The sequence below is a fragment of the Populus alba genome, chromosome 3, assembly GCF_005239225.2.
Source record: "Populus alba chromosome 3, ASM523922v2, whole genome shotgun sequence".
Lineage (NCBI taxonomy): Eukaryota > Viridiplantae > Streptophyta > Magnoliopsida > Malpighiales > Salicaceae > Populus > Populus alba.
In genome coordinates, this window is record NC_133286.1 from 6,549,846 (window position 1) to 6,562,548 (window position 12,703).

General features: G+C 36.0%; 1 pseudogene; it reads left to right on the top strand.

Moving 5' to 3' along the window:
* The first annotated feature begins 5,604 nt into the window (after positions 1–5,604).
* On the top strand, positions 5,605–10,577 carry LOC140955434 (uncharacterized; annotated as a pseudogene).
* Positions 10,578–12,703: the final 2,126 nt, after the last annotated feature.

Sequence of the window (12,703 nt, forward strand, 5' to 3'; positions counted from 1 at the left end):
TCTATCGAGGCCAAATTCCGTTGTTTTCTAGGGTTTTTAGGCAGTTTTAGTTTTCTAACGTAAGATTTTCGAGTTGGCTGCATTGTTTTCGATCTCTTGCGTGGTTGGTTTCTATTGAGTTTTCTTGATGCTTTATGCCAGTAACCCGTTCTACTAATCAAAGTCAAGTGCAGTTAGATCTCGAAATAGAAAAAACTTTACGTAGGTTACGAAAGGAAGCTCGCCTCAACACCATGGCTAATGCACGACAACAAACACTCAAGGAGCTTGCTGCTCCTAACGTGGAAAATCAGCCATTGTGCATAAACATCGACAATAGTGTAAACTTTGAGCTCAAATATGGTTTTATACATTTGCTACCAACATTTAATGGTCTTGCAGGAGAAGATCCTCATACTCATCTCAAGGAGTTCCATATGGTTTGTGTTGGCATGAAACCGAATGGAGTTGACGAAGAACAGGTTAAGTTGAAAGCTTTCCCTTTCTCTTTAAAAGGGGCAGCAAAAGCATGGCTTTTCTCCATTCTCCCAGGTTCAATTGGAACTTGGAATGGCAAGAAAAAGATCTTCCTTGAGAAGTATTTCCCAGCATCTCGAGTTGCCAACATAAGGAAAGAAATATGTGGGATTCGACAATCTCATGGAGAGACACTTTCCGAGTATTGGGAAAGATTTGAGCTCCAATGTTATGGGGTCTTTATCCAATGATGATCTTCGTGAGATGATGAAAACTTTGGCTTCTAACACTTTGACTTTGCAACAAAATGTCATGTCTTTTCAACAGGAAACAAGGTCAAGTATTCACAACTTGGAGAAGCAAATGGGGCAAGTAGCTTCAAGTGTGGGGAAATTGGAAGCACAAATGAATGGAAAATTGCCATCCCAAGCATGGTGTTGCGATGTCGCGGTCGCACAAATTAATTACCCTAGCTTAAAACACACAAGATAGTATAGAGCAAGCAAGGGGTCAATCCCACGAGGAAGGTTTAGTTCAGATTTTTATGCTACATGTTATGCAATGGGGGGTTTGATTTGTAATGATTTAAACTATAGCAGAAATTAAATTAGCAAACAAAATCAATTGAAATTGAAATATATCAAGAAAACAAACCTTGGTTGCAAGCACACATCCACCAACGGAAATTAGAACCGATCCTTGAATCGAAATTCCAGTTTATATTATGAATTTTATCTTTTCTTAATATTGGTTAATTAACGGATCTGCCGTATAACTAGCCCTAACCAACAAACAATCATAGTGTCCGCACTAATGATTTAATCCAATGGTAGTTTTAAGATCTAGATAAATTCATTAATCTTAACAAACAAGTTGTCAATTTGTGTTGTTATGATCGAATGTTCTCCCTAAGTTTAATAACGTAGTTCCGCTACAATTATCAAGCTTAGTTGCTTCACAAGTTTATATACCACAACTCTGGTTTTGATATCAAACTTAGCAATAGATTGTTCACAATAATAACTTAGAGTCCGCTCTAGCAATTATCAACAACAATCATAGGAAATATGCATAGGAAAACAAACATACTCATTCATAACATAAACTGAAAATAAAAGGAAGAATAAATCTCACAGTTCTTGAAATCCGAAGGTTTGTTGTGTCTTTGCAACAAGAAAACGAGCTTAGCCTTGCATATCTATTGAACAACTACTCCTAAAGATGAAAGAATACATAATTTTTGATTTGTAGAGAGGAGAGTTTATGTTTCCTCCCTTTTTCTTGTTTCCCTCCTTCTCCTCTCCCTCTATTTATATGCAAATTGTAAGTAAGAAAATCAAAGTTCAAGTGTGAACATCAATAGATGGTGGTAGTGTGAAGGCGGCTGGCGGCTGGCGGCTGGTGACTGCTGACTAGTGGCTGCCTTGAGGTTGGTGGCTGCCTTCCTTGACCTTCTAGAATATTTACTAGAGGAGCTAAATTGTTGGTCGGTTTGGATGCTTTTAGATGAAATTTGGATTCGTTTCTTCACGCAACCTGCTTGCTGGCAGAATTCAGCTGTCATCTTTGAAAACTCATATCTCCCGCATATGACATAGTTTTTGGTTGAAATTTAGAGCGTTTATAGATCTTTGAGTAAGGAATCCAACAAAATTGAGTTTGCATCAATTGGACTTATGAAGCTCCAGATATTGAATTTTGAATGGGCAGAGGTCAACATTGGCAGACTACGAGATTTGACTTTGAAGGATGTTATTTCCATGATCTTTCTCTTTTTATTTTTCTTGCATTACATTTCCAGAAAGGTATGGATGTTAGCTTTTTAATTCCATTGGAATCACTTCGTTTCGACCTCTAGAACTCATGCTCTGCACAAAACATCGACTGAACGTCAAATCTGCCAATTACCTCCAATTTACTCCTTTTTGTATCTTTCATTCAAAAGTGCCTTCAAAACATAAAACAAAGAATATCAAGGCATTTTATATAAATAAGATAGGCAAAACACTAGTTAAATGCGGGTGAAACTATCGAATAATATGGTTACATCAAATACCCCCACACTTAGCTCTTGCTCGTCCTCGAGAAAGGATAAATAAAATTAAATTGAAAATAACTATGATCAATCGCTTAATCTCCCATCAATGTCTAAGAGTACAAGCATTATAAACAAGAATACAATCATGAAGGATAAATAATATAATTCTCATGAATTTATTTACATGCAAACTTCAAAACTCAATCAATCGTCGGGATTTAAATGAAATCTATGCCATGCCAAAGTGATAGGTCATCTCATTGATATACACTCCAACACTCATGTGTTTAGGGTTTATGTGTTTAAATCTCTCAAATTCAATCAAAGAGTATGTTCTACCATAAGCTTGCTTTTCAATCTCATCTCCAATAGCAACTTATTAAAAGGTCTTATTTTCCGGTTGTAATGGGGCTGAGGTTAAGGTGAGGTAAAAGAAAACAAAAGGAAAGGTTCAAACCAAAGAAAGTAGAGCATTCTGAAAAATGATACTTCAAACAAGATATTCCATCAAAGCTCATAAATTTTTTCATCTTTAATCACCAATGCTTAACGCCTTTTGATTTCAAGCTCTTTCAACATAAAACCTTAAGAACATAAAGGAATACTTTTTTTTTATTCAATTTTTTTTAAAAAAAATTTTTGTTTTTCTTTTGGCAATTTTGCCCATCTTTTCATCAAGCATCACTTCTTTCTTTTCACATAATTTCCAACCATAATTCCATGAGATATTACAAGTATATACTCTACTAATCCTTGGTCAGGGGAAAAGAAAAACATATATAAAGTTAAGGCTTATACATGGATAAAGCAAATAAAAGATAAACAAGCTCAAAACGGGCTCACTAAGGATAATATGCTTTAGGTTGGCTTTTTGGCTTGAGGGGTTAAAATTCCTAATACCTTTATCATCTTCATGTATATTTGTAATGAGATATAATCTCAATAAGATATGAAGCAAGTTCTAGAGATACTTATTATTGAAAGAATGCACACTCAAAGAATATAATGTTGAAGGCTCAAAAGCTTGCACTGGTATAACACTATAAAGTCAACATGGCATATTCTCAAAGTCAATCCCTAAACCAATTAAACCTTAAAATTTGCATGCATACTCCTTCATTTGATTTATATCTTCATCTATCTCAATTAATTCTCATACATAATACTGATATTCTCAAAAACCAATGGGAGTTAAAAAGATCAAACATAACTTTTTTTTTTTTTTAAAGAACAACAAAGAAAACTAAAATAAGAAAACCAAAATTCTCTCAATACCCCCACACTTAAAACAGAACATTGTCCTCAATGTTGAAATAAAAGCAAAGGAACATAAGAGAATGACAGAAAATAAATTAAAATGCGAAAAAAAATAAAATAAAAGATAAGGAAAAAGAAAGCAAATCTGATTTTGTTCTTTTTGTGCTGGGTTGCCTCCCAGTAAGCGCTTTTGTTTTATGTCATTGGCTCGACATGTTGCATGCTCATTCTTTATAGATTGGTTTAGCTAACTCTGCAGAAGCGGTGAGTTCTGCCATCCAACCTTCATAAAAAGGTTTCAAACGATGCCCATTGACCTTGAGTACTTTGTTGGTTTCTAAACTTGTAATTTCAACTGCACCATAAGAAAAAATATTAGAAATAACAAAGGGTCCAATCCAACGAGAGTGCAACTTTCCAGGAAAAAGTTTCAAACGCGAATGATAAAGAAGAGTTATGTCTCCAACATTAAACTCTTTTCTTGTAATCATTCAGTCATGGAGACTCTTAGTCTTTTCTTTGTAAATCCTTGCGTTCTTATAAGCATCATTTCGAATCTCTTCCCACATAATTCCAATCTTTTTGGGCACCAAAAGGATAGGCACCACCCATTCATTGTTCATGATGGGGTAAATGACTATTGCATCATTGGGAACAATTTGCAAAGCTTGCAAATCCAATTCTGATTCATGTATGTTTTTGGGAACACACACGTGCCTCTCCATCTCTTCTATTTTGGTGAAATCATAGCCATAACTCAAAGCTACTCTTAATCCATCTTCGCAATCAAAATCACAAACTTGCTGCATACACTTATCAACTTGGTCATAACATGTGATAGAATAAACATTATTATAAGGATATTTCATTGCATCATGAAAATTAAATTCAATTTTTTCATCTCCTACCTCCATAGACAAAGTATCCTTACCACAATGAATCTTTGTATTGGCAATTTTCAAGAATGGTCTCCCAAACAATATAGGAGTGTTGATTGATGAATCACAAGAATCATGTTCCATATCAAGAATATAAAAGTCACATGGAATAACCAAACTATCAATCTTGACTAGGACATCTTCTATCACACCAAATGGGTAAACAAAACTACGATCTGCAAGTTGTATGACAATACTAGTTTTATCCAAAGGCTCAAGACTAAGAGAATCATAAACATGTTTAGGCATAACACTAATGGATGCACCTAAATCGCATAAAGCACTTTTAAAACTAGAATTACCAATAACACATGGGATAGTAAACGCACCTGGGTCTTTCTGTTTCAAAGGCAGATTCTTTTGAACAACAGCAGATACAACTTCACCCATACTTATCGTTTCATGACCTTTCAGTTTGAAAGCTCTCTTGGTAGTACACAACTCAAGAATTTTGCATACTTGGGAATTTGCTTAATAGCATCAAGCAAAGGAATGTTGAGTTCTACTTTCTTGAAAACCTCTAAAATCTCTTTTTCTTTGTCCTCTTTCTTTGACTTAGAAGAACTCACAGGAAAGGGTGGAATTGTTTTAAAACTGGAAGTTATTGATTGAGGATTTACCTTTGGAGTGTTGGTCGATGTTTCAGTTTGGAAAGGAGAAGGATGATGTATCTTCTTTGCACTTAATTTAGTTTCTATCTCTTTTTCTTCCTTCATCTCAATTTGTTTTGACCTTTTCTCTTCAAGTTCTTTCCCACTTCGCAGCATGATCGCACTAACATTCTCTTTTGGATTCAATGCTTGGGAGGGCAATTTTCCATTCATTTGTGCTTCCAATTTCCCCACACTTGAAGCTACTTGCCCCATTTGCTTTTCCAAGTTGTGAATACTTGACCTTGTTTCCTGTTGAAAAGACATGACATTTTATTGCAAGGTAACAGTATTAGAAGCCAAAGTTTTCATCATCTCACGAAGATCATCATTGGATGACGACCCCATAACATTGGAGTTTGTGAATGGAGTGGGTTGTCTTGCTTGATAATTCTGTTGGGGCTGAAATCCATGGGGATGGAACTGTCGGCCTTGATTGCCTTGTTGAGGTTGGTTCCCATTCTGTAGGTTAGGATGATCTCTCCATCCAGGATTGTACGTGTTGGAAAAGGGATCATATTTACGCTGGGGTTGTCCGTTAAATGCTCCATCAACTGCATTAGCTTGTTCAATGTAATCTTCTTGCGTTATTGGGCACATATCTGAAGCATGTCCTTGTGAGGAGCATATGCTACAAACTTTCACCTGTTGCACATTTCCACAAGCCAAAGAACGCACAAGAGAAGATCATTAACTTTATTTTCAAGGTTAGAAATACTTACCTCATTTACTCGTTTGTTGGAGAAGTCTCCACGAGTGCCAAATTGTTTCGAGTTGGCTGCCATGTTTGAGATCAATTGGCATGCAGCCTCGGGTGTCTTATCCACCAATGCGCCTCCACTTGCAGCATCAATGATACTACGGTCAGTAGGCATCAATCCTTCATAGAAATATTGAATGAGCAGCTGATCGGGTATTTGATGATGAGGGCATTGAATGCATAGTTGCTCAAATCTTTCCCAATACTCGGAGAGAGTCTCTCCATGAGATTGCCGAATCCCACATATTTCTTTTCTTATGTTGGCAACTCGAGATGCTGGGAAATACTTGATTAGTACTTAAAAGTGCATGTTTATTAAGGTTTTATATCTTTAAAAGTGCAATGGAACCTTTGAAGATAAAGACCCTAATGAAGCAATGGAGTACCTAGACTTGCTAGCCGAAAATGCTCAAAATTGGGACACCATAGGTACTTATGAGGCACCAAGTAAAACTCAACCTCATACATCTAGTGGAGGTATGCACAACCTTAGGGAAGATCATGACCTCCAAACCAAGTTTGCATCTTTAGCTAGAAAAGTCAAAGCACTTGAATTGAAAAAGAGTGGTCAATTAAAATCTGATCAAGACATTATGTGTCAAATCTGTGAAACCAAGGAACACTCAACAAATGATTGTCCAACTTTGCCTTCTTTTAAGGAATGCCTCCATGAACAAGCCCATGCTTTAAATAGTTTCCAAAGACCCAACCATAACCTATACTCACAAACATATAACCCTGGTTGGAGAAATCACCCAAATTTCAGTTGGAAGAGTGATAGCAACAATGCACAAACTTCACAGCCACTGTTTCAAGCACACCATAATTTTCAAAATTCTCACGGATATGCACCTCCTTATGCTCCACCTCCTAGAAGAAATTTTGAGGAAACATTGCATGCATTCATTGAAAAGCAGGAGACAATCAACACTCAACTTGCTCAAAGCATGACCGATTTTAAAGATGCTCTTACAAAATTAACATCTGCTCTCAGTTTCCAAGAGAAAGGTAAGTTTCCATCTCAACCACAACAAAATCCAAAGGGGCAATACAATGCAAATGCGAGTAGTTCTAGAAGCTAACACATGGATCAAGTCAAATCAGTCATCACTCTTCGTAGTGGTAAGGTTATTGAAAAACCCATTCTTGAACCTTGTGAGAAAGATGATGAGTCTATCTCTAAGGGTAAGGAAGGGGTTGAACCTGAACATTGCAAAGAGAAGGCTGATTCCCCGCCAGCACTTCCATTTCCTTATGCCATGACCAAATAAAGGAAAGTCAATCACAACTCTAAAATCTTTGAAATTTTCAAACAGGTAAGGATCAATATACCTTTGTTGGATGCTATTAAACAAGTTCCTTCCTATGCTAAATTTTTGAAAGATATGTGCACTATGAAGAGAAAACTGAATGTGAAAAAGAAAGCCTTTTTAGCCGAACAAGTAAGTGTCATTCTTCAAAACAATAATGCTTTGAAATATAAAGACCCTGGTTGTCCTACAATTTCTTGCTTTATCGGAGAACATAAAATTGAAAGAGCCTTACTTGATCTTGGAGCTAGTGTGAATTTACTTCCATATTCAGTCTTTCAAAGTCTCAATCTAGGTGAGTTAAAACCAACCTCTATAACTCTTTTACTTGCCGATAGATCTGTAAAAGTTCCTAGAGGAATAGTTGAGGATGTGTTAGTACAAGTTGATAAATTCATTTACCCTGTAGATTTTGTTGTCTTGGATACACAACCTGTTGAAGCATGTAATTCAATTCCTGTCATTTTAGGACGTCCATTTCTTGCCACTTCTAATGCATTGATTAATTGTAGGAATGGACTGATGAAGCTATCATTTGGAAACATGACATTGGAGATGAATATTTTCAACATTTACAAGCAACCTGGAGATGATAATGATTTACAGGAAGTGGACTTTATTGAAAAATTAGTTCATGGTCAATTTCAAACCACTTCTGGTGAAACTGAGATTGATGAATTTGATGATTTGCAAATGGTCTACTTTCAGGAATCAAAGGCATGCAATTGGAGACTACAAATTGAAGAATTACCACCATGATCAATTGAGCCCATACCTTCAAGTGTTCAACCACCAAAACCTGAATTGAAGCCGTTACCATTTAATCTCAAATACTCATTTTTGGGAGAAAATGAAACTTTTCCGGTAATAATCTCTTCCAAACTTAATGCACGTCAAGAAGGTAAGTTATTACAGACTCTGAAAATGCACAAAAATGCATTAGGATGGACCATAGTTGACATAAAAGGAATTAGCCCTTTGATTTGCACACACAGGATTTATTTGGAGGAAAATGCTAAACCCTCTAGAGAAATGCAACGAAGGCTTAATCCTAATATGAAAGAAGTAGTGAAAAATGAAGTCATTAATCTTCTAGATAACGGAATCATTTATCCTATTTCTGACAGCAAATGGGTAAGTCCTACCCAAGTTGTACCCAAAAAGTCTGGAGTCACTGTGATAACGAATGAGAAAAATGAGTTAATTCCAACTAGGACTGTTACTAGTTGGCGCATGTGCATTGACTATAGGAAACTTAATTCTATGACTAGAAAAGATCATTTCCCTTTACCTTTCATGGATCAAATCCTAAAAAGAGTTGCAGGTCATGAATTTTATTGTTTCCTAGATGGCTATTCAGGTTACAATCAAATTGAAATTGCATTGGAAGATCAAGAGAAGACTACTTTCACATATCCATTTGGTACTTTTGCATATCGAAGGTTGCCTTTTGGATTATGTAATGCACCAGCCACGTTTCAAAGATGCATGCTTAGCATATTCAGTGATATGGTTGAACGTTTTCTTGAGATTTTTATGGATGATTTTTCTGTTTTTGGTGATTCATTTGATGATTGTTTGACTAACTTAGAAAAGGTTTTGAGCAAGTGTGAAGAGAAGAATCTTGTATTGAATTGGGAAAAATGTCACTTTATGGTAACAAACGGCATTGTACTTGGTCACATTGTTTCATCGAAAGGAATTGAGGTTGACAAATCTAAAATCGAGTTAATTGCCAACTTACCAACACCAAAATCTGTTAAAGATGTTAGATCATTCTTAGGACATGCTGGTTTTTACAGAAGGTTCATCAAAGATTTTAGTGTAATATCTAAGCCCTTGAGTAACCTTCTAACAAAGGATAATATTTTTGAATGAACTGAACATTGTGAAGAAGCCTTTGTTAAACTTAAAAACTTGCTTACTTCTACTCCTGTCATTCAACCTCCTGATTGGTCATCACCTTTTGAAATAATGTGTGACGCTAGTGATTATGTCGTGGGTGTTGTCTTGGGACAAAGAAAAGATAAGAAACCTTATGTGATTTACTATGCAAGTAAAACTTTAAATAGTGCTCAAATGAATTACACCACCACTGAAAAAGAATTACTTGCAGTAGTATTTGCTTGTGATAAATTCAGGTCTTATTTAGTTTGCTCACCTGTTGTTGTTTTTAGTGATCATGCAGCATTGAAATATCTTCTTTCTAAGAAAGACTCTAAGGCTAGATTGGTGCGGTGGATTTTGTTACTTCAAGAATTTGATATCACAATCAAAGACAAGAAAGGCACCGAAAATGTTGTTGCAGATCATTTGTCAAGATTGACAACAGATTCGAAATCTGACATCACACCAATCGATGACTACTTTCCTGATGAATCTTTATTTTCCGTTTCTATTGTTAATTTTCTTGTTTCAGGGCAATTGCCAGCTCATTGGAGTACCCAAGACAAAAGAAAGTTCTTGAGCAAAGTGAAGAACTTTTATTGGGATGACCCTTATTTATTCAAATATTGTCCTGATCAAATATTTTGAAGATGCATTCCTGACAATGAGGTAAGTAGTGTCATTAAATTTTGTCATTCTGAGGCATGTAGGGGTCATTTCTTATCAAGAAAGACAACTGCAAAAATCTTACAAAGTGGATTTTATTGGCCCACCATGTTCAAAGACTCACATGCATTCTGCAAGACTTGTGAAAATTATCAAAAGTTGGGATCTATTTCAAAACATCACATGATGCCTTTAAATCCTATTCTTGTCATTGAGATCTTTGACTGTTGGGGTATAGATTTCATGGGCCCATTTCCTCCATCATTTGGTTTCGTGTACATATTAGTCGCAGTAGATTATGTTTCAAAATGGATAGAAGCAATTCCAAGTCGAAACAATGATCACAAAACAGTGATAAAGTTTTTGAAAGACAATATTTTGAGTCGATTTGGAATCCCTCGAGCCATAATAAGTGATGGTGGAACACATTTCTGCAACAAGCCATTTGCTTCTTTAATGAAGAAATATGGAATCACACACAAAGTTGCCACCCCTTATCACCCTCAGACAAGTGGACAAGTAGAGCTTGCTAATAGGGAGATCAAACAAATCTTGGAGAAAACAGTGAACCCTAATCGGAAAGACTGGTCTTTAAGACTTAATGATGCACTTTGAGCTTATCGAACTGCATATAAAACATCATTAGGTATGTCACCTTATTTACTAGTCTATGGAAAACCTTGTCACTTGCCTGTGGAAATTGAACATAAAGCTTATTGGGCTATTAAAGCTTTCAATTCCAACATTGATGATGCTAGTCAGCTACGAAAATTGCAAATAAATGAGCTTGAGGAAATTAGAAATGATGCATATGCCAATTCAAGAATTCATAAAGCAAGAATCAAAGAGTTTCATGACAAGAAAATACAGAGAAAAACATTCAATGTTGGTCAAAAAGTCTTGCTTTATAATTCTCGACTCCATTTATTTCCTGGAAAACTAAGATCAAGATGGAGCGGTCCTTTTATTGTGAAACATGTGTATCCATATGGGGCCTGTGATATCGAGAATCCAAAGAATGGCAATGTTTTCAAGGTAAATGGGCATCGGTTGAAAGTTTATTTTGACAATTTTTCAGTTGAAAATGACTCTACTGAATTGAGTGATCCTGTATATAAAGATTGATTCTTTTTCTCACATTGTTTTGTGTTCATTAAGGATGGTCTGAGTAAGGGGTCTTTAGATAATCTTTTGTTGACCCTTGAGACGCATCCTAGTGGAGATGTGCATCGTGTAATTCATGATTTATGGCCAGAATTCCATAAAGAACATGATCGACTTAGTCTTGGGAATCTGGCTAAAAAAGACCCTGTTTGCCAGTTTTTAAGAAAACTGGATGGGAAGCCTATCCCCGACCCATAGAAGGCGTTTAAGCCGTTCTTGGACGTAAAACCAAGGGAAGATGTGAGCCACAATCACAACTACCTGTACATACATGATTTGTCGAAATAAATAAATAAAGAGAGAGAGTGTGAGACTACAACTGGCCTACATATAGGTGGTATTTTTCACTTTTTCATCTATAAATTCTTCTCTTCCTTCCCTTCATTTCTACTAATCCCATACATTCATCAAATATAGAAGTGTGTAGAAATGGCAGGTTCCTCAAGTCATCACATAAGAAATATTTGTGTTTTCGGTGGATCCAGCCCTGGGAAAGAAAAGGAGTTTTTAGAATCAGCAAATCATCTTGGTCGGGTACTAGCTGAGAAAAAGATTCATTTAGTGTATGGGGGAGGCAGCCTTGGGTTAATGGGAGGTGTGTCAATGGCTGCATTTTTAGGAGGCAGTCAAGTTTTGGGGGTTGTCCCCAAAGCTTTAACAAATAGGGACATCATTGGAAAAATAATTGGAGAGGAATTACAGGTCCCAACAATGTCTGATCGACTGAATGCCATGTTTAGCCATGCTGATGCCTTTATTGCCTTACCAGGTGGTCTGGGCACATTGGAAGAGATCTTTCATATTTCATCTTGGGCCCAACTGCACATTCACCATAAACCTATAGGTTTGTTAAATGTTAATGGTTTTTATGATAAGTTGTTGTCTTTCCTTGATCAAGCTGTGGAACAGGAATTTCTAACATCTTCAGCACGACAAATCATAATCTATGCTGCTACTGCTGAACAATTGATTGACCAAGTACAATCTTTCATCCCTGTCATTGATCCTTGCATGAGTCGCCTAGATTGGTCAGCTAAGGAAAGCCGTAAAAAGCTTAGATTAGATTTGAGCCTTCATCTGTGAAACCTTGTGTCTTTTGGTTTTATTAATAGCATATTATTTTGTTTTGTTACTTCTTATATTTGTTTAAGTGTGTTTCAGGTTTGTCATTGTTCGCTGTTTCAGGTGATGTCTTCTATACTCTATCTTTCTACCTTAGGACATTGAGGACAATGTCTCGTTTTGGGTTGGGGGAGAGGGTAGTAGTTAAAAAAAAAAAAAAAAAAAACTAACCAACTAATTGTTGTTGTTTTTTAAAAAAACCATTTGGCAAAACTGTTATTACTAGGATGGCAGAGTAAAGAGGAATTATTCTTGAGACGCATCTTAGTAAAAAATTTCTAATGGTTATTTGCAATATTCATAACAAGGCCTATTAGAATACTTCTTGAAATATTCAGGTTTACAAACTCTCGCATTGTTATCACTTGATTCTGCTCATATACTCATTTAACAAGTATTATTAAACCTTCATTTTCACACACACACTTTAACATATGATTGTGGGTTGCACATTG